The sequence below is a fragment of the Meriones unguiculatus genome, chromosome 4, assembly GCF_030254825.1.
Source record: "Meriones unguiculatus strain TT.TT164.6M chromosome 4, Bangor_MerUng_6.1, whole genome shotgun sequence".
Lineage (NCBI taxonomy): Eukaryota > Metazoa > Chordata > Mammalia > Rodentia > Muridae > Meriones > Meriones unguiculatus.
In genome coordinates this window covers 53,729,772-53,735,807 of record NC_083352.1, presented here as the reverse complement: position 1 = coordinate 53,735,807, position 6,036 = coordinate 53,729,772, and positions in this window count along the sequence as shown.

Sequence of the window (6,036 nt, the reverse complement as noted above, 5' to 3'; positions counted from 1 at the left end):
ACACTGGACTCAGCCATTCTGAATGGACTCTAGCTCTTGATGCCAAGCTATTTTGCATTTCAGTGCCAGGGCTCACTTCTATTCATGACCATATAAGATGGAAGATATCGAGGTACCACAGGCAATACCTGAGACCTACAGTATTATCTCTTCAGTTTGCTAATGAGATGACAGAGGGGCTCAAAGGACTCTAAAGCCAGGGATGGCCTGAGGTGACCACAAGAAAATGTGCGCCCATCAGTCCCAGATCCATTTGTTTTTTTGTTTCAATGAGTATCTATTAAACTCTAACTCCTAATCTGAAATTCTTGAGTCCAGATGTATCTCTGAATTCAGATTGTTTTTTTTTTTTTTTTTTTTTTTTTCAGATTTCAGAATGGGAATATACACCATATGTATATGTGGGTGGTCCAGGGATAACATGTGGAATAACTCATCAATGTTTCTGCTCAACATGTTTTTACACCTCTACAGTGTTGCAGGATAAATAAAACCATAAACGGGCTTACGGTTGTTCAGGTTATGCTTTTGCCTTTAAATGAGTTCAGCTGAGATCCAGTTGCGTTGCCTGTGTTGTACAGACCCACTTCAGAGCTCTTAGGATTTTGAAATGAGCCTGACACATTTAGGAAACTGCCCAGTAAATATATGCTCTACCTGTGATTTCCACTATGCCATTGTTGCCTGAAGTCATTTCAAAGGATGTTAGCAGGAGCTGAGGACACAGAAATTTAAATTTGCTCCTTATTGGAAAATGAAGCTTGATATTGCATTTTTCTTCTAATGAAGCTTTAATTAGTAGGACAGAGGGCACCTAATTCCAAAGCAGCTGTTCCTCAAATACCCTGTCGTAGGGGAAGATAGTGAAGGGCACGGCAAGGGGATAGCAATAAAGGAACAAAGAACCAGCTCTTGGTTTCATTGATTCTTTGAATTGTTTTATTTGTTTCCAATTGATTGATTTCAGCCCTGAGTTTGATTATTTCCAGCCATCTACTCCTTCTTGGTGTGTCTGCTTCTTCTTTTTCTAGGGTTTTTAAGTGAGCCATTAGGGTGCTTGAATGAGCTGTCTCGAATTTCTTCTTGAAGGCACTTAGTGCTATGAGCTTTCCTCTTAGCACTGCTTTCATTGTGTCCCACAAGTTCGGGTATGTTGTGTCTTCATTTTCATTGATTTCTAGAAAGACTTTAATTTCTTTCTTTATTTCTTCCCTGACCCAGCTGTCATTTAGTAACAAGTTGTTCAGTTTCCATGTGTGTGTAGGCTTTTTGTTATTTCTGTTATTGTTGAGGTCCAGCTTTATTCCATGGTGATCAGACAAGATACATGGGATTATTTCAATCTTCTTGTATCTGTTGAGGCTTGCTTTGTGACCCACTATGTGGTCTATTTTGGAGAAGGTTCCATGAGGTGCTGAGAAGAAGGTAAATTCTTTTGTGTTTGGGTGTAAAGTTCTGTAAATGTCTGTTAGGTCCATTTGATTCATGACCTCTGTCAGAGACATTGTTTCTTTGTTTAATTTCTGTTTGGTTGACCTGTCCTTTGTTGAGAGTGGGGTGTTGAAGTCTCCCACTATTAATGTGTGTGGATCTATATGTGCTTTAAATTTTATCAATGTTTCTTTCACAAATGTGGGTGCCCTTGTATTTGTGGGGCATATATGTTCAGGATTGTGATGTCTTCCTGGTGGAATTTTCCCTTGATGAGTATGAAGTGTCCTTCCCCATCTCTTTTGATTAATTTTGGTTGAAAGTCTATTTTATCAGATATTAGAATGGCTACTCCTGCTTGCTTCTTGGGTCCGTTTGCTTGGAAAGTCGTCTTCCAACCCTTTACTCTCAGGTAATGTCTATCTTTGTGTCTTAGGTGTGTTTCTTGTATGCAACAGATTGCTGGGTTTTGTTTATGTATCCATTCTGTTAATCTGTGTCTTTTTATTGGAGAGTTGAGTCCATTGATGTTGAGAGAGATTAATGACCAGTGGCTGTTAGATCTCTTGATTTTGATGTTAGCTGTGGTCATCAGGTTGTGTGCTTGGTTGCTTTTTGTTTTACTGAAGTGAGGTTATTTATTTCCTGTGTTTTCTTGAATGTAGCTAGCTTTCTTGGGTTGTATTTTCCCTTCCAGTGTCTTCTGTAATGCTGGATTTGTTTGTAGGTATTGTTGAAATTTGTTTTTGTCATTGAATATCTTGTTTTCTCCATCTATGAGGACTGAGAGTTTTGCTGGGTATAGTAGCCTGGGCTGACATCTGTGTTCTCTTAGGGTCTGCATGATATCCGTCCAGGCCCTTCTGGCTTTCATAGTCTCTGTTGAAAAGTCAGGTGTGATTCTAATGGGTTTGCCATTATATGTTACTTGGCCTTTTTCCCTTGCAGCTTTTAGTATTTTTTCTTTGTTCTGTATACTTACTGTTTTGATTATTATGTGGCGGGAGGATTTTCTTTTCTGGTCAAATTTGTTGGGTGTTCTGTAGGCCTCATGTATTCTAATTGGCCTCTCCTTTAGCTTGGGGAAATTTTCTTCAATGATTTTGTTGAAAATATTTTCTGGGCCTTGGAGAAGGGAGTCTTCTTTTTCCTCTATACCTATTATTCTTAGGTTTTGTCTTTTCATATTGTCTTGCATTTCTTGGACGGTCTGTGTCAGGAATTTTTCGGATTTAACATTTTCTTTGACAGATACATCGATTTCTTCCATTGTATCTTCTACACCTGAGATTCTTTCTTCCATCTCTTTTAGTCTGTTGGTTATGCTTACCTCTGTAGTTCCTGTTTTCTTCCCTAGATTCTTCCTTTCCATTATTTCTTCCATTTGTGTTTTCTTTAATTTTTCCAATTCTATCTTCAGGTCTTGAGTTGTTTTGTTTACTTCCTTCACCTGTCTGATTGTACTTTCCTGTTTTTCTTTTAGTTCCTTCAACTCTGTTTCTATCATTTCATTCAGTGTTTTAAGCATTTCCTTTCTAAAGGCCATAAACTGTTTGGCTGCAGCTTCCTCTATTTCTTTACGGATGGCAATATTCTGTTTGAGTTTATCTTCCTCCATGTCTTTACGAATCTTATTTGTTTCCTCTGTTATCATCTTCATGAGCATACTTGTTAGGTCATCTTCTTGGATTTCAGTTATGGTGGGGTGTCCAGGGCTACTTGCCCCTGGGTAACTGGGTTCTGGAGATGCCATATTGCTCTGTCTTTTGTTGCTTGAGCTTTTACGCTGGCCTCTACCCATTGTGTTATCTTAGGAGTTTGGGGTTATTTTCTGGTGGTTCCTGGGGATCCTGTGGTGGAGAGAATCCCCTTTGCAGAAAGCTGGTTTTTCCTGAAGGATGTCTTCTCAGCTTTTTGGGTATAGTCCCTGGATGGCTGGTGTTTTTTCAGGAGTTGCTCACCTCAGGGATATAGACCTGAGTGGTAACTGTGGTCTTTGTTAGTCGAGAGGGTTCTCCTCTCACCCAGAGAAGTCCTGAGGGCAGCTGCCCTGTTTCTGGGTTTCTTGTTGCAGATTTAATGATCAGCTGCTGTGACCCAGTTGGACATCAGGCGCACCTCAACTGTTTGTGTTTGTGTCTGGAGCACAGCTGAGTGCTGGCGCCTCGGCCCCACTAGACTGCTAGACTTTTTCTAGGGAAGGATTGGGTGATTTAGATCAGTACAGTTTCCTTCCTTCCCCGTGGATTCTCTGGAGACACGGACTCCTAGTGTCTTTTTTTGCCCTGGTGCACACTGCTCAGTGTCCGCCAGCTGGCTGGCCACAGAAATTTGCCTGTGCCTGGAGCACAGCTGTGTGATGGCGGTTCAGTCTCTGCCAGCTGTCTGGTGCGCAGAAACTGCCTGTGTCTGCCTTTGTGGCTTTGGGGAGCCTGAGAGGCTCCCTAAGCTGGGTAATTTTCCGGGGACCTTTTCAGGTTGGGGGTGAGCTGAGTGCTCTGAGATCAGACCCGCCGTTTCTATCTCTGGCGGCAAATCAGGCACGCAGGCAGCTAGGGCTCTGTGCCGGAACCTGGGTCCCCGGCTCTGGCTCCGGGCTGGCTCCTGGGGTGCCCGTGGAACCCGCCCGAGTCTTTTCCAGGGGATGTCTGGGTGACCTAAGGCCGGTCCCAATCGTTTCCTGTACCCTGGGGTTATCTCTCGACTGAAAATTCCAGTCTCTGATAGTGTGGTGCCCAAGGTTCAGTCTGGGACCATGACCAGAGACACTGGCTTGTGGCTCTGGGCTGGGGCTGGGGCTGGCGGCCGGCAGCCAAGCCTCTGGCGGAACCGGGATCTCTTCCGCGGATTAGCCGGGTGAGTTAAAAGCTGATTGAATCCCCCACCGTGGGGTATCCTCTCACCTGGGAAACACAATGACTGTGTTTTATGGCCGAGAGTTCTGATTGCTGTTCACTGTGCTGATCCTGCTGTGCTGCTGCTCAGAATGAGAGTCCTCCCGGCGCCGCCATCTTGCCCCTCCTCCTTGGAAATATTTTTAAAATGTTCCTTGGCAGTCTGCTGGCCTTTGTAGGATGTTACGATTCTGTGATTGGGCTTTTTTTCCTGGGATGTTCTGGGGTCTCTGCACACATTGGAGCTGGGGGAGCAGAGCAGTCTGAGTGTTTTCATGGGAATATGTGAGGACCTGTGTGGTTCAGAGTTAATGGTCCCGAGAGTCCAACCCAGCTGCCTCCTAGCTGTTGCTTTTTCTGTCCTTGTTTGCCTTACCCTGGACTGCATGTCCCATCCTGCTCACTTCACCTTGTCAGCCTCAGGCTTTTTCTGCTTTTGTCAACACAGGTTCACTATCACGAGGGACTTGGCACTGGCTTGGAGAATATTTTGGATATTTTTTTATTTTAAAGATTTATTTATTTATTACAGATACAGTGTTCTGCCTGCCAGAAGAGAGCACCATCTCCTTACAGATGGTTGTGAGCCATATTGTGGTTTCTGGGAATTTCAGGACCTTTAGAAGAGCAGCCAGTGCTCTTAAACTCTGAACCATCTTTCCTCTACCCTCCTTTTCTCTTTTCTCCTCTCCCGTCTCCTCCTCTCCCTTTCTCTTCCTTCCTTTCCTCTCGTCTTACAGGATTGCCAGACTTTCTTCTTGTTTGTTGCATGACAAGGCAAAGATGAGAATTTTTTTTCTACCAAATTCAGTGGGATAATTGGGTAGAAAGACAGTCCACTTTTACTTAGTATTCAGTCAGATAAGAAAGTACACAGTTCATCCTGATTGGGCTTCATCCTGATTGTGGTAACATGGGGGTGGATTTAAGGGAGGACATCACCAATGCTCTTAGTACTGGGGCAGAAAGGGCGTTTTAATAGTTTAAGTGCAATCTCAACTAAAGGACAAAGGACCCTACCCTCATATAAGGTTTCTAGGGCAAAAGTAGCAGGATCTTGACTCTCATGCAGCTGGAAGAGACCAGCACAGACCTAGAGGCAACCGTATGTCCCCAAGGGCAAGTCTATCTCTGAGTGACCCAGAAAAAAGCTTTGCCCTTCAGACACTTTTACAGAAAACTTCAATTATTACTGAACGGTCATTTAAAAACCCAGTGCCTAATCAGTCACGGCGGCACACACCTGTAATCCCAGCACTTAAGGAGGCAGAGGCAGGCAGATCTTTGTGAGTTCAAGATCAGGCTGGTCTAAAAAGTGAGTCTGGGACAGCCAAGGCTACACAGAGAAACCCTGTCTTGAAAAAGCAAAACCAATCCAAACCAAAACCCAATGCCATGGGTCCCAAACCTCTCACAAGCAGAGGCTTTAGAGAAAGCCATTTGGAAACTGGGGAGGCAGCAATCAAATCGTAGTCCCGAGTTATGCGCCTTCCATGGATTCTATCATATATCTTCCTAGCAGCTCTATGGGGTAAAGATGACTATAAACCCCATTTGATGGATGGGATCAGCATAGCCCAGAGGAAGTCAGTGGTTTGTCTGAAGTCAAAAATATTAAAACTCACATTCAGCATTGCAGTGTGTGTGCAGTGGAGAAGTCTGAAGTACTGCCTTATACAGCACATTTCAGTTATCCTTATTTGATGCTTGT